Source organism: Cupressus sempervirens, chromosome 10, assembly GCF_028749045.1.
Source record: "Cupressus sempervirens isolate cs-2001-9-10 chromosome 10, ASM2874904v1, whole genome shotgun sequence".
Lineage (NCBI taxonomy): Eukaryota > Viridiplantae > Streptophyta > Pinopsida > Cupressales > Cupressaceae > Cupressus > Cupressus sempervirens.
Window position 1 is genome coordinate 112406125 of NC_143127.1, and position 26035 is coordinate 112432159.

The following is a 26035-nucleotide window of genomic DNA, read 5'->3' on the forward strand; positions in this document are numbered from 1 at the left end:
ACAAGTCCATCCAATGTAGAAAGATTTGGGTCTTTCTTTAAAACAATTTTAGCATAGACTTGTTCCTTGTGGAGGACTTCTAAATGTGAGGTGATAGAGGATTGAATTTACATTAATTTTGCCTTTATATTAGCTTCCTCTCCCGTGAGTATAGCTAGCTCCCTTTGTGTGTGAAGCGATTGGACAAAATGCTTCTCACTTTGAGCTAGATCTTTTGGCAGTTGCATGCTGTTAAAATTGGCAATCTTTCCTTGGTTGTATTTATTAAATGGGATAAACCAAGGTATCCCTTATATTGTTTATCCTCTAGTCCACATGTGAGGAAAAGTCTATTTTGTAATTCCTTTATTAAGGAAAATAGTTATTCCTCCTTAAGAGGATTATGACACTTGTTATGCACACACTTATGAATGTGGCAAGCATTCACATGGGAGTTACAAATAACTCCTCCTCTCATCTTTTTATAAGAGATTCTTCTCTCTCATTTTCAACACATAATCATGATGTAGTTCATGTAAAGAGCATTATGGCTCCCCATTATCTCCTTCTCTCTCTTTCTTCATTCTTAGGCATTTGCCTCATTCATTTAATTCACAAGGGGTTTTCTTTTCTTTGCCCTTTCAAAATCCTTGTCTCCTCTTTTGTGTTGATCTTGGGAAGTTCTTACAAGTAATGGTAATTACGTTCATCACAAACTCTCTTGAATTAATTTATAATTCTTTAATTTTAGTTCATTTAGATTTTATTATTTCTAACATCGTATTAGAGCAAACTAATTCTTGTTTTGAGTTTTGTGATGGTGGATTGGAGCTAATTATTTATTTTTCTCTTAGTAGCATTTATTAATTTGAGTTTAATATATATTTTTTTTTTTACATTATTATTTCCCTAACATTTGATTGTAGGGAACACTTAAATAATATTAATTAGGACTTACATTATAGGCTATTAGATTTATTTCTATTCATATTATTATTTAAAAAATTATTATTATTATTTTCTTTCATCTTTTTTTAATATTTAATATCTATATTCCTTTTAGATATTCTCAACAATATCTATTATTTTTAAATCTTATTTATGATTCTATTACTTAATTAAATAAATCATTGTTTTTAATATAAAAATACATATATATTTTATTGTCTCTTTTTTACTTAAATCCTTATTTTTTGTTTTTAGAAATTCTCAACTTTTTCTAAAATATTTGTTTTCTTATATCTCCCATGTAGTTATGTTTCCCTCATATCTAATCTAGTTTTTATTATCTTTCCTCTTTATCTGTCTACTTTTTTTTCTCTATGCTCTCTTAACAGCTATTTATCTTTGTTGTTGTGCTTTGTTTCAATCATTTTTGCTCGTGCTGTAATTTTTTTTTTTGTAAGGCATTCTCATGAGCCTGCACAATTTATTGCTTGTCTCATCTGATTGCTTCATTCTATGCACTTGCACAATTTATTACTTGTCTCATCTGATGACTTCATCGATTCATTTTATATTATTTTCTTTTAGACCACCTCATCTATAGTCTGAATGCATTTGTTTACCCGTTGGAAGTGGATTCTTGGTAGTAAGGTAGCCTTAGAGCTTTCGCCCTTGCCAGGCTTCAGAGCATGATTCTATTTATTTGGATGCTTGAGATGTTGAACCCTTAAATTGTCAATTTTTTAATGTTAAAACATTTTTTATTTTGCATGCATTGAGTGGCCTATCATCTGGCTTGAAAGATTCCACAAACTCTTCATACAAGCGAACCGCTTCTTCATTCGCTCTCTTTTTTTTTTTCTTAGACTCCTCTTTTGTGTTGATCTTGGGAAGTTCTTATAAATGATGGTAATTACGTTCATTACAAACTCTCTTGGATTAATTTATAATTCTTTAATTTTAGTTCATTTCAATTTTATTATTTCTAACATGGTATTAGAGCATGGTCCACCTCATCTCCTATTATGCTCCTTATTGCATGGTCCACCTCTCCAGGCATTTCTTGAAATAGTTCATTAAAATCTCTCCTCAAGTATGTTGAGTCTAGTGGAAATTCTCATGTTAAAATGGGAATCATCACTCACAGATTCAACACTTTGTGATCCATTTCCTCCCTAAACCCTACATTCAAAATTCATAAGAAATATAAGTGTTTTTTCATGACAAAAAGATACTTTTGCATACTCTACTTTCATATCCTTTACCTTTACCTAGAACTAGCTTGACTAAAGTTTTTGAGTAAGACTCTAAATGCTTCTCTCAACTTCATTCTCTTTGTTTGCAACTTATAGAAGTTTTTTTCCTTTTCTATTCGATTACACAATTGACTGCCCAATGCATGTTAGGGGGTTCCTTTCTATCTTACTTGCAACTATCTATTCTAGTTATATTCCTTTGTAACTACTAAACTTCTATCATTGCTTTAACATCTTTATTCATGTATGCACAAAAATCAAATTTTTTTAGTTGTTCATGTAATATGCTTTTTTGCTTTCATCATTCTGAAATTTCAGTTATGTAATTTTTTAACAAAAAAGAGAGTACTCTATTTGCTTTGGTAGTCATTCCTAATGATCATGCATTTCTTTGATTATGATAAATTTTGTTATTTCAATTTATCAAAAATTACTATTTAAGACATTTTGTCTTTATTCAAAATATTCATTCTATTTGATATTTTTTTATAGAAGGATCCTATCAATGCTTTTTAAAGGTAAATATTGTGACTTATCATATATTTATTTAAGTATATATGGGTGCACACATATATACCTAGATAAATATATAATTTTATTTATGACTATTATGATTCAGGAATTGATATATACCTTCACAAAATGAATTGAGTACTCATGTTTACCCTCAATGGAGTTTTATACCTGATATCCATATTTTGTTTATTTTTTCATTGATCTTCCTTGGATATTATAATTTACCTTAATTCTGATTGGATTATGAGTTATCTTACACATTTGCTTTCAACTTTATTGTGATATTTTGATGTGCACATAGTTGCACTTTTATGCTTTTATAGCATCGTTCCATGCCCATGTTGGTACTTTATGGTTTTATACCATTGATTTACATGATTTATATGATATTTTATTTGAGTTGCATAGGGAGCCAATTTTTCAAGGTTAACTATGTAGGTCCCCTTAGTATAACTGATACATAGTTTCCTTATCTGGCCCATGGAGTATCTCTCCATCCTATATTGGTGTGCACTCATTTTATATGGAGGTTCCCTCCATTTGATCCTATATGTTCCACTTTTATAGGACAATATATTTATGGAGTTTCCCTCCATTTGGTTCTATTAGTTCCACTTTGAAAGATTGATATTTATATGGAGTTTCCCTCCATTTGATTCTATATGCTCTACTTTGAAAGGTTGATATTTATGGAGTTTTCCCTCCATGTTGTTCTATTTTGTTCCTAAATGATGAGGATGTTATTATTGGAGTTTTTCCCTCCAAATTTAGATGATTTGATCCAATTTGTAGGCAATATGTTGTTAAATCCTCATAATCCATCCCTTTGAGTATCCTAACAAAATCGTGATAATACTAATTTGATTAACATTTCTCTCCTTTTACTTTATTTTCATATATTAATGTGATAATGATTTGCATACTTTATTGTTTAGATCATGAGTCATGCATGTTATGGATTGATCACCCATTAACTTGTAGTGGGATGATTCATTGACTGGGCTATCTATATCCACATGATTGATCCAATGTTGATGCAAGTATCATTAGTTGGCCTTGCCATGACAAAATTGATCAAACTTTTTGATAATATTTTGAGCATATACTTCATCTTGATATCAGGTTATCTCCATTACTTTGTGGTAACATGTTTTATTTTCCTCATTGTTTGTCTATTAGAGTTTAGTATCCTTATTCAAGACCATTTCTAATTTGCATATAAGATGAAATACTTCTTGTGGATAGTTGTCTTGTTTCTTGTGTCTATGTTTTTCAGGTAATCCATCCAGGCACATACAAGATTTGGTGTACCTTAATGACCTATCCACTTGACCCTATGAAGATCTACATACAAGAGACCTTTTGCATAATTGAAGACATTCTCAAAGATCAAGTTGCTACTATTTAGAATATCATTGTAAAATGTGGTTTTAATACCCTTTGATGTAATTTTCCTAAGTAAAGATTAAAGGGGAGTGTTAAAATTGGTAATCTTTCCTTGGTTGTATTTATTAAATGGGATAAACCAAGGTATCCCTTATGTTGTTTTTCCTCTAGTCCACATGTGAGGACAAGTCTATTTTGTAATTCCTTTATTAAGGAAAATAGTTATTCCTCCTTAAGAGGATTATGAAACTTGTTATGCACACACTTATGAATATGAAAATCATTCACATGGGAGTTAAAAATAACTCCTCCTCTCATCTCTTTGTAAGAGATCCTTCTCTCTCATTCTCAACACATAATCATGATGTAGTTCATGTAATGAGCATTATGGCTCCCCATTATCTCCTCTCTCTTTCTTCATTCTTAGGAATTTGCCTCATTCATATAATTCACAGGGTTTTCTTTGCTTTCCCCTTTCAAAATCCTTGTCTCCTCTTTTGTGTTGATCTTGGGAAGTTCTTATAAATGATGGTAATTATGTTCATCACAAACTCTCTTGGATTAATTTATAATTCTTTAATTTTAGTTCATTTCAATTTTATTATTTCTAACACATGCTAGAAATATTCAAATTTCTTTCCAAGCTCAATATCGTTTGATTTGTTTCTTGTGTGAAGTTGGAAAAATCACACAACTTCTTTTACAATGAGAAAATGTTCTCAAGTACAGCTTTGACCTTGTCAATTTTCTTGACCAACTCTACATGTCCAAGTGCTATACCACTTGCTATCTTTTCATTTACTTTCCCCTAAAATTTTCTCTTAGACCATTCCATAAGTTTAACATTGGTGTCTTGGTTTTCATTAGTCACCTAGTCAACTATATCTAATAGTTGCTACATTATGGGTTTTGTTTCATCTAGTAACTGCAAGATGAATTCATCCATAAAGATGTCCTTAATGTCGTTCAATGTTTTCTTGTGTTTATACTCTTTTCTGAGTATCTCCAGCCTCTTCCTTCTGTCTAGAGCATTCTGCATTTTTGTGATCTGAGCCATGGTGATGGTCTTGGAGTCATAGGAAGGTATTACTATGTCTTCATCTAATTTAGGGTCTCAATAGTGAAGTATCTTGGCCACTTTGGTTGAGCTTGAGCCTAGAGTTGAGATTTGCAAAGGTATGGCTTTAGTGCTCGGCTTTTGAAGGGTCTTTGTGGGAATGCCTATCTTTGGTAGTTCTACCAATGTTTGTATGGCAGCTTGCTCCTTTTATTTTAAGGTATCCTCCTTTTCATTAGCTTTTCCTTCCTCTGCATTTTTCTTCTATAATGAATCATTTGCTACTAGAGGTGGTGGAAGCATCAAAATTTTGGTTCTAGTAGTTGTGTAGGTGAAAGGTGGTTCCTTTGGTTTCACCTTTCCTCTTTGTGGTTTTGCTACTACCTTCTATATTTCATCTACACTCACCAATATAGGGCTTGTGCATAACTATGCCTATAAAGTGGATTGGTGAAGGATCTTGGAGAGATCCTCTATAATTAGGGGATTAATGTTCAAAGCTGAATTTTCAAGAACATCCTTAATTATTATTGTATCTGCAAGTGTGGTGGTTACATGAGGAGGGCTAGGAGGTGGCATTTGTGTGTCTTGCACACTTTGTTCCTCTTCTTGCTGCTATTTAGTTGTTGCCATATCTTCTCCTTCATGTGTTTCTTCCTCCTCACCTTTTTATTTATCCTCCTCATCTTTCTTATCTTCATCCTCTTTCTTCTTTTCTTCATCTACTCTTGTTGTGGCTTCCTTATTCTTCTTTTTATCTTTCTTCTCTTCTTCTCCTTTCTTCTCTTCTATTCTCTTTTCCTCTATCTTTTCCTTGGCACTAGTTTCTACCTTATTTGCTTCCTCTTCTTTGTTATCAGTTATCTTATAAATTGTTTTCCACAATTGTGTGGATTTATTCACTACATCCTCAATCTTATTTTGTAGGATGCTGAAGGCTCTATACTTAGGTGCAAATTTTCCACCATGTTTCCTATTAGCCTTTGTTATTTGACCTTTTGTCATGTTAGGCTTTACTTGAGCCAAGGTAGATTCTCTAATCTTCTTTTCCATTTTTAGACAATAATGACATTTATTCTCAATTATCTCATACAATTCCTTGGGCATGGTATTGTCAAGTTCTAGAGGTGTATTTTTTAATTCTACCATCATGACATACGTAGATTCCTTTACTTCATTTTTTTCTTCTCTACTGAGCTTATTAAAATCAAGAGTCCTTAAGTCATTTAAATCTGCATTCCTAATCTTCTCACAAAGTTTATCAATTGCAAACTTAGGAGGATGACTTACCACTCTAAAATGGCTATGGTCCTCTAACTCTATTCTCTTTTTATCATCAGTATCTAGTTGTGCCACATACTTTCTTCTTTTCTTTGGCTCTTCAATAGTCTATTCACTGGCCTTCTTCTTCTCTTTTGTTGCCTCTTTGGCCTTTTGTGTGGATGCCCTTGTAGTAGCTCTGGTTGTTGGTGTTGGCTTGGCTTGTGTAGGCTTAGTGACCTTTTTGGCCTTTGGCTGAGCTGTAGGCTAAGTTTTAGCCTTTCTCTTCTTTTTCTCAGCTTGAGTAGGTGCTTCCTTGACTTCTTCTTCCTTGGCACCTTCCTTCTTTTATTCTCTTAAGCCTTGTGTAGGTTCAACTACATCTTTCCCTTGCTCTTCTTCTTCTTCACTTTCTCCTTCTACTTCTTCTTCTTCTTCTTCACCACCTACTTCTCCTTCAATATTTTCCCCGAGTTTCTTCTTTATCTTCTTTACTAATTTATCTTTCTTTTTGATAACAGAACTTGTCTTCAAGTCAATTTCAACCTTTGATCTGACAACATCATATGTGCCAAAGTGAGGAGCTATCTTGTCTATTTCTTCTGCAAGCAATGCTATGATTGTTGTTGAGGCTTCATCTACATCAAGTTCATATCCTAATGGCCTTAGCCATCTCACTCTTGGTATTGCTACCTGGATGTAGGTATAATCAATGTCAACCAAGAAACATATGCCATTTATGTGTTTTTCAACTAGAGAAATTGGTATTCTCACCCTTTGCTTCATGGATTTCTTAAAATCCTCAAAGTAGCTTGTCATTTTGGCCTCAAAATTGTCACCCATCTAATCAATGAACTCATTGATTTGTCTAATTGCAGTTTTGTTAGGGTTCCAATTCACCTTTCCAATAGAAGGAAACTCTTCCATGACATAAAAGAATATACACATTTAGGACTAGACCAAATTTGCATTGAGCACCTTTTTATCTCCTTATTGCTCCTAGGTTTTTATTTATTTGGTGCAACATATTCTGATAGATCATAGGTATGATCTTTCTTTACCAGTTTGTATGCTACATCAACAGCTATGCATGGCACACTATTCAATCTACTGGATTGATAGAATTTGTAGGATATTACTCTTATAGAAAAATCTAAAAGAGGATCAGTTATAGTATCAATAGTCATTTCCCTCTTGTTCTATTTAGCTCCAGTATTCCTTTTAATGATCTCTTTGGAATCACTACGCAAGGTCTTAAGCTGATCTAGGTTTGGGAAACTCGTAACCTTATGCACTATTCTTTTGGTAATATTTGTTGGTCCTATTTCCAACCATAAACATCTATTGTGAATCTTGCTAAGAACAATCTATATCCATTCAGTTTTGGAACCAGTGGGGTAAACTAGGGCATTGGTCAAACCTTTTCTCTCAACAATCTAGAATTCATCCTTTAGAATTTTGTTCTCACACAATTTATCATAGGCTTGGAATACCTCTAGATCACCTACTACCCCTATCTTGCAATTATAACATTTTCTCACGTCTTGCCCCATGACAAGTTTAGGTGGAATGATAGACAATGTGCCAGTTGGGTCATTTCTATAGGCAACTTTTGGGATTGGCCTAAACTCAGGTTGTTTGACCTCATTACTCACTAATTATATATCATTACCTTCCTTTCCTTTGGGGTTTCTTGAACTAGAATCCATTATACTAAACTAGGGGTTTAAATTTATTAAAAAATTTAACTCTATGTAGCTTGGCACTTGATAAATACATTAGATTGTTAAAATGTATGCTGAATTTTTGTTCCAATTGATGCAAATGGCTTCCAAGTTGTTGTATGATCACTGCTACTCTTTTCTCATCTTTTTTTTGCATTCAAATGACGTGAAAATGATAAAAAATTGACCTTATACCTATCAAAACCTAGCATTAAATGCTTTGTGCATATAGCTGTAAACTTGGCACTTGAAGGATTCAACATTTCTCGACACCCATTGTATTTTGTTTACTCGACCTCCACTAGATTTTAACTTCACTCGGCTTCCATTGACATATCTCAAATCGGCATCAACCATCAACTAAGTCGCTACTGGCAACTCAGCATGTAATGGAGCTTTGCTCAACATCCAAGGGTGACTCGGCAACTTCTTCAAAAATTTTAACTTGGCATCTTTTCTCATGTTGATTTTTTCTTTGCAGTACTCCTTTGGTCTTTGGGACTGATTTAGGATACAAATTTTCATACAAGTCCCATACATCTTTCTTTTTCTTAGTTGGATGAAGTGTGATCATTGACATTTTGGGTGAAGTGATCTCTCCATTTGATGTGTTGCACTCATCTTTCTTCTTCCAAGTCTTGTTCATTTTCCCTCTTATTTGTTCAACATCAACCTTCTCTTTTCCTTTGTTGACTTTTGTCTTGGGTGCTTTTAACTTTTTTAGGCAATTCCTGCTAATATGACAATTTTTCAAGCAACTAAAACATGTGGTTTGACTTAACCATCTATTGTAATTCCCTCTAAAATGTGTCCTTATGCAATTTTTAGGAATGTGTCCATACTCTTGACAATAGTGATAGCTATAGTTGGTGTTGTAATCCTATTTGTAGTGATGACTATGGTTTTTTCCTTTTGTAGGTTGATTGGGTGTCCACATGGGCTTTGACCTACATTCAAATGCTTTATGTCCATATTTTTTGCAGCTATAGCACTGACCTTCAAATATTGGTGTCCTTATGGTCTTGGTTCTGCATTCATGTGCTTGATGTCCTTGCTTTTTGCACTTGTGACAAAAGCTTGCACTCTTAGGCTTATTATGTTGATGACCATTCTTGTTCCTACATACATTAGAGTTATGTCCCTTTTTACCACAAAAATGACAGGTAGGTTTAGTATTCTTACCTTTGTTACTCATTTCTTCTATAGTCTTGGATGATTCTCCTTGTTCAGTACTAGTGTAACCAAGTCCTGAAGTATCATTAGTATACCTTGGTGATTTCAGTAGTTTCTCAAAGTACTTAATAGCCTCATTGGTTTTATTGAAGCTTTTTGCTATCTCCTTCTCTCTTTTCAATTCATTTTGCAGCTGATCATTTTGTATCTTCAATGTACTGATCTCAATGTCATTCATATTTAGCTCATGGTGAGCATTCATCATCTAGCTTAAGGTGTCCAACTACATGTTTGAGATTCTTTCAAACTCAATTTTCTTCTCCTCCACTCTATTGGTAAGATTTCTCTTGTCATCTTCTAACATGACCTTATCTTCAATGGTTCTCTTCTTTTGCTCAATCACTTCACAAAGCATTATGGAATGTGACTCTTGTTCAAGTTTGAGTAGCATGATTTCTTCAGCTTGTACTATGTTTTTCTCCATCAATTCTACTATTGCTGCATCAAATTCCTTGGAATCTCCATTGGAAAATACTTTTGTGGTATAAATCTTCTTATAGTGTATGTCATTTTCAGCTATGGCTATATCCTTCCTTCTTTTTAAGGACTTTCTTAATTCTTCTCTAGCTTCTTCCAATTTATGTAGAGCGAGGTGCACATCAATCACTTGATTGTCTGTGATCTTCCCAAGTTTGAAGATTTCCATCTTCAAACCTTTTCTCTAATTTTTTAGGCTTCTCCTTGTGAGAACCAATGCTCTGATACCAATCATTGGAATGTTCAAAAATAGGAAGAGTACTTCTGGGGCGAGGGGGAGGGGGGGGGGGGGGTGGGGGGGTGAATAAAAAGTACCACACTTTTAACCTTTTCAAATTATTTAAAGAAAATAACTGAAAGTAAATTATATTCATGTAAACAAATTAAATGAACATGAAATAAACACATGCATCAACATATATAACACCAGATTTGGTAACCTAGAAACCTTCCAAGAATACGAAGGTAAAACTAGGGTGATACCCACAAAAATCACTACAACGATAATTGTCTAACCACTTCTGTGTTGCAAATATTCAGGATAAGATAGGTTACTAAGAGAAGAGGAGTGAATCAGTAACTTATAAAACTTTTAAGAAATTCAACATTTTAACCATTCATCATTCATTCATCTAATCTACTACATAAATGAAAGATCAATCATTCATAACACATGAACACAATGATTTGGTGACCCAAAAACCTTCCAATTAGAAAGTAAAACTGGGGTGGGGATGATGCCCACAAAACTTCAATACTGCAACATAAATTTGGCCTATTAAGGCTTACAATGACCACTTATGGAGATCTTCCCTGTTAGGAGCAAGTAGGACTGCTAGATCCACCTTGTTAGAGGATTTACAAACATACAGTGAAGTATGCACTCTGTTAGGAGATTGACAAAAAGACTATTAAGTCTACCCTGTTAAAGGATTTATAAACCAATTCACCTATTAGGATGAAGCAATGGATCTACTTACAACTATTTGCTAATAAGATCCTTTTTGCATTGATCACCTGATGTGATAGATATAACTTTTCTTCTCCTATGTTGACCTTGCTATATTCCTTTTACTCTACTGCTGATTCACTTTCACTTTTCTCAAAATATAGCAATACCTTCTTCACATGCGAACATCACTCTTTTTATATTTTTCATGCACATCATATTACAAATGATATCATACATTACATATATACCATTCCAATATTTACAATTGCAAGGTTTGCCAAAACACAAGTGAACAAAACATTACCGAATCAGTCCAATAGTAAATAACTCGGGTTCACTGAACTGACTCGGTGACCTTATGATACTCAAAATCCACTACATTACTCAGCATCATCATGCACTAGGTAAGAGTAGAGGCTCAGTTCATACTAGCCACACAACATTGCTTGGAACTCGATAACCATTGGTGACTTGGTAGATATAGTGTCACTCGGTAGAAACTAACTTCTTCGTTTACCTTACTTTACTCGGTAAACACTGAGTCCTTCATTTAGCTTTTTCACTCGGTAAACACTAAGTCCTTTGTTTACCTATTTCACTTGGTAAACATTGTTGAACTTATCATTCACTCGGTATCTTCTGGAATGCTCAGTGAGAACTGTTTACCTGTTGAACTTATAAGGTAACCACTGAATGCTCGATATACACTTGAGACTAAGTGATGAGCTAGATAAGCATTCAGAATTGAATAAGTGTTTGCACTAATGAAAAATATATCATGAATAATTCCAACAATCTGCCCCTTTGGCATTAGTGACAAAAACACTTCTGAGCCAAAACTTTTGTGTAAAATTTGACATACTGATTTAAATATATCTCTCCCATACAATATGCATAGAGTATTTACAAATATCTCCATCTCTTCTCTATCTCCCCCTTTTTGACAATAATGCTAAATTAAACAATATGTATTTACACAGAGACACCAAAATGGGAGATAAACTTAGAGTGTACCTTGAGAATAAGAGGCAAAGTCTTATCCCAATTCTCTTGCAAAATTTTGCAGGTGGAGAGTGCTATTTGAACTTTAGCTGAAAGTTCAACCATATGATCTGCAACTAAGAAATTATTGTCATGGATCAATTCTTTGGAGTAGACAATGTGTTTCTGCATTGTGTCCATGATAGGAAGGATCATGTTCTGAATTTCAATTAAGGTAGACCTGATCCTTGCTTCCTCTCTCAACAATTCTGCCTGCTTTTCTGACAAAAATCTAATTCTTTGATGATAGGATGAACTTGAATTGGGGTCAAGTTGCAACATTTGGGCATTGACCTTCATATCCTCATCAATTTTATTCAATTTTTCTTTGATCTTCTTGGTGTACTCAGTAACATCAAAAAGTTTGGCAAAAAGTGAAGTTACATTATTAAAGGAATTTTCAAGATTGGCAAAAATTGTGGACAATTCTACTTGATTTATTGCAATGTGGTGAGCAATGTGCTCGAGCACATTATTATCAAATTTTCTTTCAGCCTTTTCAATCAATTTTTCTTGACTAGAGGTGTCCTCGTTGAATTTATTTACAGCCTCTTCTAACTAAATCAAAATGTGTTGAGTAGAATCTACTTCAATACCTATAGCATCTGTAACTATATTCTTGGAATTCTCAATTATTTTGTATTCCTTATCCCTTTCAATCCTTAACTGCTTCTACGTAGCTTTCATCTCTATTAGTTGACTAGCAAACCTCATCTCTTCAATGGTAGCATTTTCATAGTCAATCTTTGGAATTACTATCTCTATGTCTATGTCAATATCTTTTGGAATTTCCTTTCCAGTGATCAGAAGTCTTAATGGATGCTTTTGTTTGACTTCTGTGATGACTATTTTGATCTTAGGAATAGATACAATAGTGGAGATGGAAGGACTAGTAGTAAAAACTAGGATAGGACTTGAGGATTGAATGCCAATAGAGGTATTTACCAGATCAAAAATTGGAATACTTCCCAAAAATGATGATACACTCGTTATAGCAGCATCTGAACTAATTGGATTTGAAGTAGATGCAAATAATGCTAACAAAATTATAGAACAAGCTGGAATTGAAAAAATTGTGGAACTTACTGTTATACTGATTGATGATGATGGAGCTGAGGAGGCTGGCTTGGTGGCTAAACAAGAGGGCTACAGCTTGGTAGATGAAGTGGTAGACACTTCCATTGATGATACCTGGAGCTATGATGTGGTAGGTGCAGATGATAAATTTGATGTAGATGCTATCAAACCTGCTGAAGCTGACTCCAACCTTGATGATGTGATAGTTTTAGGTGGAGAGTGAGGAAGGGACGCAATAACTGCTGCTGCAATTTTTACTGGATCATCTTCCTCCTTATTTTCCTCTTCAACTTCTTCCTCCATTCCTTTCTCCTCCTTGTCTTCTTCCATTAATGCATGCAACTCTTCTGGTGAGACTATGATGGATGGAGTGTCATTAATATCATCACTATCACTACTGTTATCATCCTTGATTTCTATTGGGTCTTCACTGGGCTTATGTAGATGATAGATATTTTTCCACATGTTTGTTGCATCATTTACAACATGCTCAATGTCTTTGATTAAAATCAAATAGGTATGAAATCTTATCATCATTTTACCTTCATGGTTTTTCATTGCAATCTTTATTTTTGCTCTGGTGAGACTTGGTCAAAGATTCTTCAGAGATTGCTCATAGATGTATTTTACCATTTGGGTGGCTGACTGTCATCTCAGTTGCAATATTTCTAGTAGTTCTTTGGAGATTTGAGAGGCAAGCTAGTTTGGGGAGTATTTTCATTTACCCATCTTGGAGAGTACCAATTCCTCAATCTGCATTTTCTCAACATCTGTTCTTGTTTCAAATTTCAATGCCTTGAAATTTGTGATGCCTGCTCCTTCTTCCAATTGTTTGAGCCTTTCCTCAAATTTGGGTGGAGGCCTGACTAGTATAGGTTCCTTCTTGTCTTTTTAGGTTCTTCTTGTGAATACTGCAGTAGGCTTCTTCTTAGGTTTGGTAATGATTGCCTTACCTTTCTTCTTTGGAGGTTCTTCTTCAAACTCTTGTTCTTCTTTTTCTTCTTCTCCTCCTTCTTCTTCACCATCTTCTTCATCCTCACCTTTTCCTTCTATTAGCATGAGAGGACCAGTTGTAGTTTTCAATTTGGCTATCTTTCTCTTGCCTTTGCTTATGGCCTGTGGTAGCTTGATTTCAAGCTCAATTTTGGCCTTTGCTTCATCATAAGTTCCAAAGGTAGGGATGTTAGGAATAGTTGGTTCATTCACCAGTGCCTCAATGATGTCTCTTGCTTCATCAATATTTAATTCATAAGGCAATGGTTTTACCCATGCCACTCGGGGTATGACTGCCTATATGTACACTTTATCACAGTCAACCATGAAACATATATCATCTTTATAATCCTTAACAATCTTAAGAGGAATTCTGAACCTATTATTCATCCTTTCCTTGAAATATTCAAAATAGTTATCCATGACTTTGTCAAAATTTTCACCCATTTCTGCTATAAACTCATTAATCTGATATAGAATTGGAGTGTCTTTTCTCCATACTATAGATCCTTTGGATGGAAAAAACTTTTATACATAAAAGAACAAGAAAATTAATAAAGAGCCAAATTTACAAGAGTTATGCTTTGAAGTCCTTATACTTTCCATATTTTTATTCAACTATCTTAACAACAATTCTGATAGATCAAATTCAAGATTTTTCTTTACAATTTTAAATTCCAAATCCACAGCCTCACATAGTACACTATTCAATCTGCTGGAATTGTATAGTTTATATGCAATTACATAAATGCCAAACCTAAGTTCCATGTCAGATATATTGTTAAGCTTTAGTCCTCTACTGTCCCATTCTGCTAGGGTTTTCTTCTGCAACTCATCCTGACCTAGGGTTTTAGTGGTTTTGGCTGTACTGAGCATTGGCAAACCCGTGATCTTATGAATCATCTTCTTGCTTATCAATATGGGTTGCTCCAACCACAACTGACCATTGTGTACATGGCTCAGAATATATCTTACCCATTTAATTTGGAAATTCCTTGGTAAGTGTGGAATGTGGGTCAAGCCTTTTTCTTCTAAGTGCTTATGGTCATGTTTTAGGGCTTCATCAACACATAATTGTCCTAGGGCATCGTCCATATCTAATGTACCAATTTCTTGAATAGTGCATTTGAAATGAGCATGAATATCATTAATAAGAAGTACCTTAGGTGGAATTTGTGATTGAGCTCCGTGTGGGTCAAGTGATTCAGCAATTGCGAGCACTAGTTTGAATTTTGGGGCTTTCCATTCAACTCTTTTCACTAGCATTTGAAAACCCCTCTTCACCTCGCTATTGCTGGTGCTTGTAAATGCCATTGCTACTTGGTGGATGATAAATTCTTCAAACAAATTCTTCACAGGAAATTTTCTACAAATCACTTGGAATCACTAGCGTGCAACTGGAAATCTTTTGGCTCTAAGTATTCTTAAGTCGTGGTGAAAAAAGAAATTGAATTCTACCCTTTTGATGAAATATTGTCATTAATTCTCGGTACGAAGGTAGCTGAGATGACATAGTGTGTGCCAGTCTATCATTGATTTACTAGGTAAAACCTTGCAACTCAGTGGTGGAACAAAATCTTTAATACTCTCGACCTAGCTGGGTAAGGTCTTTAGCCAACCTTGCTCGGTAAATGCAACATGGTGAATGATAACTTTTCTTTGATCCTTGTATTTGAAATAATGATTTGATCATTTGCAATCTTTCATTCTAGAACTATTTAAGATATGGCTAGAAGATGCGGTTCTTGATTCTTCTTAAATCTAATTCGAAATGGTGGAGTCACCCACTTCTTGAGTGACATGACCATTATTTGAACTGTCTTGCTCGGTAGATTTAGGAATCCACTGTTGTCTCATCTACTTCCAAATGTTATCAGCTTTAGCTTTCTTTTCATCTTCAATTCCTCCAATATTCATGCAATTCTTAGCTACATGACCGAGTTCAGTGCATGTATAACATCTTACTATTGTATCCTTCTTTCTTAGGTGATGTCTTGCACAGTTTATCCCAATGTGTCCATATTCTCCATAATAGTGACACCAGCACCAAGTATTGTAGTCCCAACCAAATATTGGTTTGATAATTTGTTCTACTAGATTGAATGTTTTTTATTTGCATTCAGATGCCTTGTGACCTTGTTTCTTGCATTTGTGACATTTTCCTTCAAATTTTGGTTTTTCTTTGCATTCATTAGCTTTGTGACCATGCTGATTGCAGTTGAAGCATTTACCATTGAATTTGCCTTTCCATTACTCTAAAAAAATTTTGATGTATGACCTATCTTGCCATAGTGATTACAAGTAGGCCTTTGATTTCTTTGTGCACCTTTTTTGGAAGTTTCACCTTCTTCCTTGTAACCAAGTCCAACTTTTCCTTTTTGTCTATGAAGATTTTTCTCACCTAGCTGATTTAATTGAGTCATGTCTGCTTGAGATTTCATCATTCTCTCATTGATTTTCTTTTCAATGTTTAGGTCATTTTCCAAACTTTCATTGATTTTTCTTTCAGATCTCAAGTCACTTTTTAAGCTTTCATTGATTTGTCTTTCAGTGATCAGATCGTTCCTTAGGTCTTCATTTTCATATCTCAATTTCATAATTGCTTCATTTGCATTGGATAGTTGATTTATAAGATCTTGATGCTGAAGGGATTAACTATTTCTTACCTCTAAGTCTTCATTTTCCTTGTTTCTTTGTTCCAAAACTTCACATAGCCCAATTGATTGGATTTCTTGTTCTCTTTTAAGTTTTCTTACTTCTTCCTGTAGGGAACCATTCTTTGCTAGGATTTCCTTGTTTGCTTCATTAGCTTCATTTGAATTGCTTGATGGTAAAAGGTCTTCAATCTTTTCTTCAACATACTGATGATCATTCATTTTTCTTGCAAGTTCCTTCCTTCTTTTTAGAGATTGAGAAAGATGCTCCTTTGCTTCTTTGAGTTGAGCCATGGCAATTTCCAGATCTAGCTTTTCATTTTCAATAGATTTGTCAAGTCTAAATATCTCCATTGTCCTTGATCTTTGCTCAAGCTATCAAACTTTATCCTGTGAACCACAAAGCTCTGATAACAATTGTTGGAAATATTTAGGATAAGATAGGCTACTGAGAGGGGAGAGGTAAATCAGCAACTTATAAAACTTTTAAGAAATTCAACATTTTAACCATTCATCATTCATTCATCTAATCTACTACATAAATGAAAGATCAATCATTCATAACAGATGAACACAATGATTTGGTGACCCAAAAACCTTCCAATTAGAAAGTAAAATTGGGGTGGGGATGATGCCCACAAAACTTCAATACTACAGCATAAAGTTGGCCTATTAAGTCTTGCAATGATCACTTCTAGTGATCTGCCCTGTTAGGAGCAAGTAGGACTGCTAGATCCACCTTGTTAGAGGATTTACAAACATACAATGAAGTATGCACTTTGTTAGGAGATTTACAAAGAGACTATTAAGTCTACCCTGTTAAAGGATTTATAAACTGATTCACCTATTAGGATGAAGTAGTGGATCTTTATACAACTGTTTTCTCATAAGATCGTTTTTGGATTGATCACCTGATGTGATAGATATAAATTTTCTGCTCCTATGTTGACCTTGTTGTATTCTTTTACTCTACTGCTGATTCACTTTCACTTCTCTCAAAATATAAAAATATCTTCTTCACATGCGAACATCACTCTTTTTATATTTTTCATGCACACCATACTGCAAATGATATCATACATTAAATTTATTCCATTCTAATATTTACAATTGCAAGGTCGGCCAAAACACAAGTGAACAAAACATTATCGAGTCAGCCCAATAGTAAATAACTCGAGTTCACTGAACTGACTCGGTGACCTTCGGATACTCAGCATCCACTACATTACTCATCATCATCATGCACTTGGTAAGAGTAGATGCTTGGTTCATAGTAGCCACACAACATTGCTTAGAACTCGATAACCATTGGTGACTCGGTAGATATAGTGTCACTCGGTAGAAACTAACTTCTTCATTTACCTTTCTTTACTCGGTAAACACAGAGTCCTTCATTTATCTTTTTCACTCGGTAAACATTGAGTCCTTTGTTTATGTTTTTCACTTAGTAAACACTGTTGAACTTCTCATTCACTCGGTATCTTCTGGAATGCTCGGTGAGAATTGTTTACTTGCTGAACTTATAAGGTAACCACTGAATGCTCGATATATACTTGAGATTGAGTGATGAGCTAGATAAGCATTCAGAATTGAATAAGTGTTTGCACTAATGACAAATATATCATAATTCCAACATTCTAATGGTCTACCCTATTAAAAGCTTTACACTGTGTCAATAGTGACCTTGTTAGAGGATTTACAAACACATTATATGAAGTGTCACCCTATTAAAAGATTTACAATAGGCTATTAAACCCACCTAATTCAATAGGATTTTCAATCACCTTCTCCAAAGGTTATCACACCTAGCTGTTATGCTAACCTATAACTATAGAATTTTCAACATCTAATACAATGGCAAGAAAGTATTAGAACAATAAACTTGACAATATGCAATCTTTAATTGCTTCATTCAGGCTGTAGATCTACTCTCTCTAATGCGATCCTTGCTTGATCCAATATCTATTCATATCCTTTGTACTATTCTGATCAACTAGATGTGTAATTGTTGTTCTATTCCTCTAAGTCTTTCACACTTCACACTAAATTTTGCTATAGTTTCCCCATACATTGTTCTCTTCCACACACATAATGGGGTTTTCATCCTTCTTTTAAAGATTGTGAAGACTTAGGGTTAGGTATAGATCTATGATCCATATTGAATCTTAAGTTCCTACTCATTCCTTTCATTTTTCTCATTGGTTGCATGCCTTCTCCATTTTTCTGATTGGTTGCATGCTGATTGCATAGGAAATGCCAAAGATTCGATCTTATCCTTATCATCCTTCAAAATCCTTCTATCTCGGCTCCAAAAATGGTTTACATATGATTTTGTGAGGGCACAAACTCATATGTTGATTCTGTGTTACTCAACACATATTGGACTATTAGTTTTCGACACATGTTTGATCTTGGGTTGCTTAGCACCTATTGCATTTTGTCTTGCTCGACACATGTATAGTTCTAGCTCACTCAATATATAAAGCATTCTGACTTGCTCGACATCAACTGTGACTTGACACTTATATATCACTCGACACTTATATAATTATTGGCACCTAAAATCACTTGACACCTATTGGAGTTCTAGCTTAGCATAGACTGTGGCTCGGCATACATAGTGTACTTAGCTTCAATGTAAGAAGTGGTTAAGTGTGTTGACACTCAAATGTAAAAACCATTCTAAGGCCAACACCTTCTAACCACTTCACAATTTGGCACTCCAATAGCTCTTGCTTCTTGGTCTGTGGCTTCTTAAATAGAAGTCTTAGAGTTCCTTTTCCCACTCGATTCTTTCCTCCTTTGATTTCAATTGGTATGAATTAGGTAGGATTCATTGTATCTAACCCATATTATGTTTCCTATACAAACATAATAAAGAATCCTCTTGAATTCACTCCAAAATAGTTTACATAGAATTTTGTGCCACGAACTCATCATCCTTATCCCCAAAATGGTTCACAAAATTCTAGGTAACAACTATGTCGGCTTAGATTTGGTGAATCTTCAATTTTTCAGTAATGTAGTAGCTCAATCCTATTGAAATCGTGATGCTTAGCACATACTGGGTTACTCAACATCAATTACATTTTTAGTGATGCTCGACACCTGAAGTTCACTTGGCACCAACTAAGATTTTCTAATGCTTGGCACTTGATACTTTTTTTGGCACTTAAACTTCACTCAGCACCTAAAGATCACTCGACACACACTAGATTTTCCTTTTCCTTGGCTCCAACTAAAAATTTGCTCAACTTTAACTAGCTTGCTCGGCACCCATTGATGAACTTAGTTTAAGCTTTGCAGTCAACCTTGTTACATCTTATACTTCTAATATTTCTAAGTGTAACCAACCTTTGTATCTTTGAGTATGTTATCAATACATCATTTAACCATTGTCTTAACTGATCCTTACACTTCATTACAACATCATAACTCAACCTTTCCCTTAGGTGCTCTTGTTACATCTTGTTGATCAAATCCTCTTCATCAATCAACTAAGTGATAGTACTTGTATCTTCTAAGAAAATGTCATTCGTACAAATAGAAGGTTTGATATCAATGACAAAACAATGATTGAAAACATTCTTTTAACAACAATCTCCCTCTTTGATCTTCAACAATGAGTTTTTCAATCAGATTTCCAATAGTTTAGATTAGGTAGCAATATGTCTCATCAATAGATTTGACAGTAATGACAAAATGACAATTGTTCCAATTGTAAGTTTCCAACAATCTACCTCTTTGGAATTGATGGCAACATCTCAGTATTAGTAACAACTCATTATCTCAATGTATCTAATTTTTTTACCATATAATCCAAAAGATTTCACTATCATGAGTGATCAATATCCTTAGTTTCATTGTGATTCTCTTTACTGATTTTCCTAGGAATATTATCAACATTCATCAATTTCCCTTAAGTATTCATGCCAATAAGCTATTAAGAAAATGACACAGCTCACTCTAGTATCACAATATTAATACAACAAATGTACCTATAAAAAAGATACATATGAAATATAATAATTAAAATTATATTTAGATTTCAAGGTTACGTAGACTTTTGCTAATGGAATCTAGTGAGGTAATTACCATGTTTTCTGGTCCATTAGATCATAGAGAGATGGAACATTGCCAACATATCGAGCTTTGGAGGTAATAAAAAGAAAAGGATATAATAGTCAAATAATCACTCCTAGTCCATTAGTTCTTCTTATAATTGGATAAAGATTATTCCCACAATTGCTCAATTCTTTTTAAGCGAGAATTTATGCATTTGTTTAATTTTCAAAGTCCATTTTTCAATTTCAGAAAATATGGGGTCTAGTTCTTGTTAAACAAGTGTATGAAAATAATAATAAATTGCTTTAATTTCAAAATATTTTATAGATGACATGCATAGATAGTGCAAAGAAAAGAGAAAAATTGTTTTCATTGTATATTTTCTTTATTAAAAGTACCTAAAGTTAAACATATAAAAAATGAATAGTTTTCTTCTCCCATCAAAATTTTTCTATCAAATCTGTACTGATAATGATCTTGATTCCAAAATTTACAAAAGTTAATTTTTATTTTTCGAAGAAAGTTAAGTTTTGATTGATAAATGAGATTTGGCCAAAACAAGTTTGTATGTCCTCCTCTCTGACATAAGTCTATACTTTCACCATCTTGTGAAAGAGATTGACCAAATAAGAACCCAAGGATAAAAATTGTGAAAGGGGTGATATATCTTATGTAGTCTTGAATTACTTCATTAGCAATTTTAGAAACTAAACGTTAGTTTATATATGCTAATAAATCTATGTGAATATTAATATTTTAATAAATGGTCATAATATCTAGTCATATAAATTAAGATATAATTGTATTGAGACCATGATGGAAGGTGTGATTACTAAGAAGGACATGTGATGAATAATTTGAAAGTTGTATCTAGTTGGGAATATTATGTAAAAGGTGATATGACAAGGTGGTAAAATCAATCACAAATAATATTTAATTTTTTTGTAGAATATATTTTGGAGTTCCATTACACAAATTAGATAATATACAAACTAGGAACATTACATTAAGTGTCTATAACATTTCTTGAACCTTGTAAAAACAATATGCTTAATTGATGGTTCTAGCCTATGAGGTATGTTTGACCTTGTGAAGGAAACATTGACTTAGTGACAAGTTAGGGTGGAGGTTTTATTAGAAATATACCTTAGGAGAATCCTTATCCATTTTGAAGTATGGAGTTTCAAGAATTTTTACATGAAAGAAGTGTTCTAAATGGTTTCTTCCTTGGCTTAAGGATATTCAACTATTGTTGTGAAATATAGTAAGTGTTCTCCAATTAGGACTCTGTAAATTAGTTTCATTTACTACTCAAAGACATGTTTTAAAGTACATTTGAGAGATTGATTTAATTGCAAAATATCTTGAGAAATAATATTGAAAGTTATTTTCCCTTGGCTTTTTTCATCAAATAAGTTTACCATATTTTTCTACATATTATCTATGTAAAGAATTTTTCTTCATCTCTATATTAATCATGAAGGGCTCATGTGAATTCTAAACATCCAAGGAAGTCAAATAATGTTGTTAGAACACAATATCCACCTTTGTCACAAGCATACAATTAAACTTGACATCTTCAATTAAGCTGCCTATAACACTTAGCTATATGCAGGTGAAGTTTGAACAAAGAAAACTTAATGGTAGCATTGACATTGATAAAAATGGGATAGGTTAGAAAGAAGAAAATATGCAAAATTTGAAGAGAAAATGAATAGAGTGGGTGAAATGTATAGAGTTGAAGTTCAATGGAACTATTTATTATACATAATTTTTTAGTAATAGTAAATAGATTTGTAGTTGAATATCGTAATAGAAAGAATATGAATAATACAAAAACATTATGAAGTGCAAATTTTATTTTATAGCATATTTTACTAATAAATTATAAAATTATTTTAAACATTAATAACATTTTAATCATAATCATTAACAATTTACTTTCTTTGTTTGATGATGCCAATATATCTAAGATACATGTTCAGAAATATGATTTATGTTTATAATTATTTTATTGTCAATAATTTTAATATTAATTTTGTATATATGATAATGTAAATAATTATTTAATAAAAAATAATAATAATAATTAAATTCCATTATTTTCAACATCTACACATGCACATCCGAATAGCAATAACATTTGAAAGGATCCAATAATAGCTACATTTGACTTAAGTAATAGGATACTAATTTGGAATGGATGATTACATTGAACCGTTTCTTCCAATAGTAACGATCTCATAATCAGTCCAAATGAATTTATTACATCGAGAAGACAATTGCTGAATGAAATAACCAATTAAAATTGGTTATTATAATCCTCAATCCATTTTTGGACGATAGTTATCTCTGTTCTCCGTTGCTCTTTCAGCCAGTCGGGATCATCACTGGCACTTCGAACAATGTCTAGACAATGTGTTCCTGCGTGACCAGTGACATTCCATTCATGTAAGATAAACATTGTCTTTGTTTGATTGTGAGAAAAAAAAATTATTATGACCCAACTTACCCTCCTCGGTAGGGAGAGCCACAATGCTTTCTGAAATATTCTCCAGCACACTGAATTTCGTATGACAAGATGCTCAGTTAAGTAAAGGCGAGAAATGATTAATGGTCATGAATTACGAGAAGAAAAAGAACTACTTACCCTCCAGCGCTCCACGGATCTCTTAACCCATTGGAGAAAATTATATTGCTTCCAAAGTCCTTCAAAACTCTCTTAATGTCCTGCATTTCACAAAGGATGCCATAATAAAAATGAATCCCAAACCAAAGTGTTGTGTAGGTTTGGCTCAAATGAATATTGAAATCCATTTACGTGTCCTCCGAATTCAATTGCAAGCCAGTGTCGGCGTGGCACGACTCCATATTTGAGGTAGCAATCCCTCGCATATGACTTGATATCAAAGACGTATGATGGAAATATTGTGGAAGCACTTATTCCGGGAGGATTGGCCCATGGAAGCACTAAATCACTGCATAGCTGCACCCCATTAAAAAATAATATGTTAGAAGGAAACCCTAATCTGGTTTCGGTCTATTGAGATAAAACAAGTCTCAATGACCTGCCATTCCCAGCCTCCTTTGGTAAAATTGAACGGCCCCAAATCCAAGCATTGATCTGATCCGTCTGAGTAATTTACTCCCGCAGCTATTCTGCTAACAGTGTCTGCATCTCCTTGAAGGCTATTGATGGCGTTGCAGATCTGAATATATCCCACAAAAGCATAATAAGTAAAACTAAGTTAATCGTGGTCATGAAGAATATTAGTGTGGCTGGAAGGTTTAGTTGGGCTATTTACTCCTATAACTCTGTCGAAATTGTACTGTGCTGCGTTCTCGTACATTGATAGAAGGTGCTCATGTAGGGCGTCCGTATCCGATATATTCCTGAAATAGGAATACCCAGTTACGACACTTTGATATCTTGTATGAAAGAGAAGAGAAATCTTCAATTCATGTTAATTATCTGCCAAAATTTGTTAATTTGATTGTCTTGGATAAAAGAATCTGTTTATTAGCGTTTTCAAATCTAGTTTATGATTCGTCATGAAAATGAGCATAAGAAAACCACAAGGAAAATATGAGTAAAGTCGTAAAGCTGAGCAAATGCAAAAGAACGCAATTCATCTATCTCTAACATGCTTTGGCTTGCAACTTTCTGACTTGCAACTTCATTTATTTTCCTTTTGCTGTCTGATGGTCATCTGGGTTTGAAAATTTTTGCACACACAACTTTCGAGTGGAACGATTTAAAATGGGAATGAAGATTTGCAAAACTTTGATTTGGCTAAATCAAAATTTGTAGAAATCTCAGTTATTTAAATTCCACAAACCAAAGGGACCAAACGAAATACAATCGGATTGAAAAACTGTTACTGAATATCTGTTATGGATAATAGCATATGGAATTTTTACTTACCGACAAGTGTTAAATAGTTTGCTTAGGTTTAGCAAGCCTTGGGGGCTAGACGCTATTTTGTCCATCAGACCCCACGATTTGTTAATTCTTCTAGAGCAGATCTCGCTTGCATCCTGCGTAATGATCTCAAAATGTCAAATTTAATAATAGTAAGGGTGAGATTAAGGTGAAAAAATCATGAGTGGACGTACTCTGAAATCTTTGGTGACAACAATCTCAAAGCCATATGGTGAAGCGATGCCGTCGAGGTAAAGGATAGGCGCTGATGATGCGACAGCTCCGATTGCAATGTGCGGGTACTTGAGTCGAAACCATGCTGCTAGCACTGCAACAATACCATTTCAAATATTGATTGTTTTTTTAAAATATTACATGCGAACTATTAACGTAGACAGAAACTTTTAAATAGTAACAAAACATGTGAAAGAATTGATAAGTAGGAGATAATTTTCACAGTAAGTCAAATTGTGATATGTGTGATTTTGAGTCAAACTCATTGACCCATGTTTCATGAGTAGTGATTCAAAATGAATCCATTTCTCATGAGAATAAATAGAACACTTAGCACTCATTGGATCTAGGTGATGCTCACAGGGTTGAAGCACCCGGACTTCCCCGGAGGTCACCTATCCTAGTACTATGCCAGCGCGCTTAACTACGAAATTTCTTCCATGATTAAACGCAAAGCTTGCAATTCCAAATTCCTACTTACTTCCACCGTAGGATCCACCAACAACGACAACTGGACAATTCTGGGCATTTAATGTTTTCTTCAAATGGACAATGACGGTTGCATAATCGGCCAAGGCCTGAGCGGATGTGAAATAACCCATTTTGCTCGGGTTTGCGTACGATGCCTCCTCTGTCCCAAATGGCATTGACGTCCCATAATAACGGTGCTGCACACATATGAGATTACAATCATTAGTTCTTGACATGTACTTATCCTAGCAGAAGGCCAAAAATAATGAGCTAAACTTATTCAACGGTGTCCTTGAAATCTAACAAATAAATAATGAAAAAACGTGATATTACCTCAATGTATACCACAAGAGCTTTGAAGTCGGCAACTTGGTCTATCATGAGTTTAGAACGGACGTCATTCGTAATGTCTTGTTCCTCACCCAACCATACAAATATGGGAGAATTGTTTTGAGCACCACCCCAGTTGGTATTGTCTATGAAATATCTCTGAGGAAAGGTTTGATAACTCTCTGGCGTGTATCCAAAATGGTCCAGAACTTGGGTATAGTTATATTCCTCGTACGAAGTTTCACTGAGAGTTGAAACATATGTAGTTATTCGAGATCTCTTTAACTTTTCCAGAAAATCACCACGCAGCCGATTGTTCCTGATAGTTGATGGCATCCTTAAGTGCCCACCAAATGATCCCTCTACGAAGAAATCAGTCATGGATAGAATAATCGTACAGAGCAGTGCAAAATTCAATGGATTGAATTGCATTTCGTATTGATCTTAGCTGAGCTCCCCGATT

The 26035-nt window shown here is 34.0% G+C and overlaps 1 pseudogene; it reads right to left on the bottom strand.

The window, feature by feature from the left end:
- The window catches only part of LOC149532847 (uncharacterized), a 199532-nt pseudogene that overhangs the window by 130102 nt on the left and 43395 nt on the right, over nucleotides 1-26035 (bottom strand).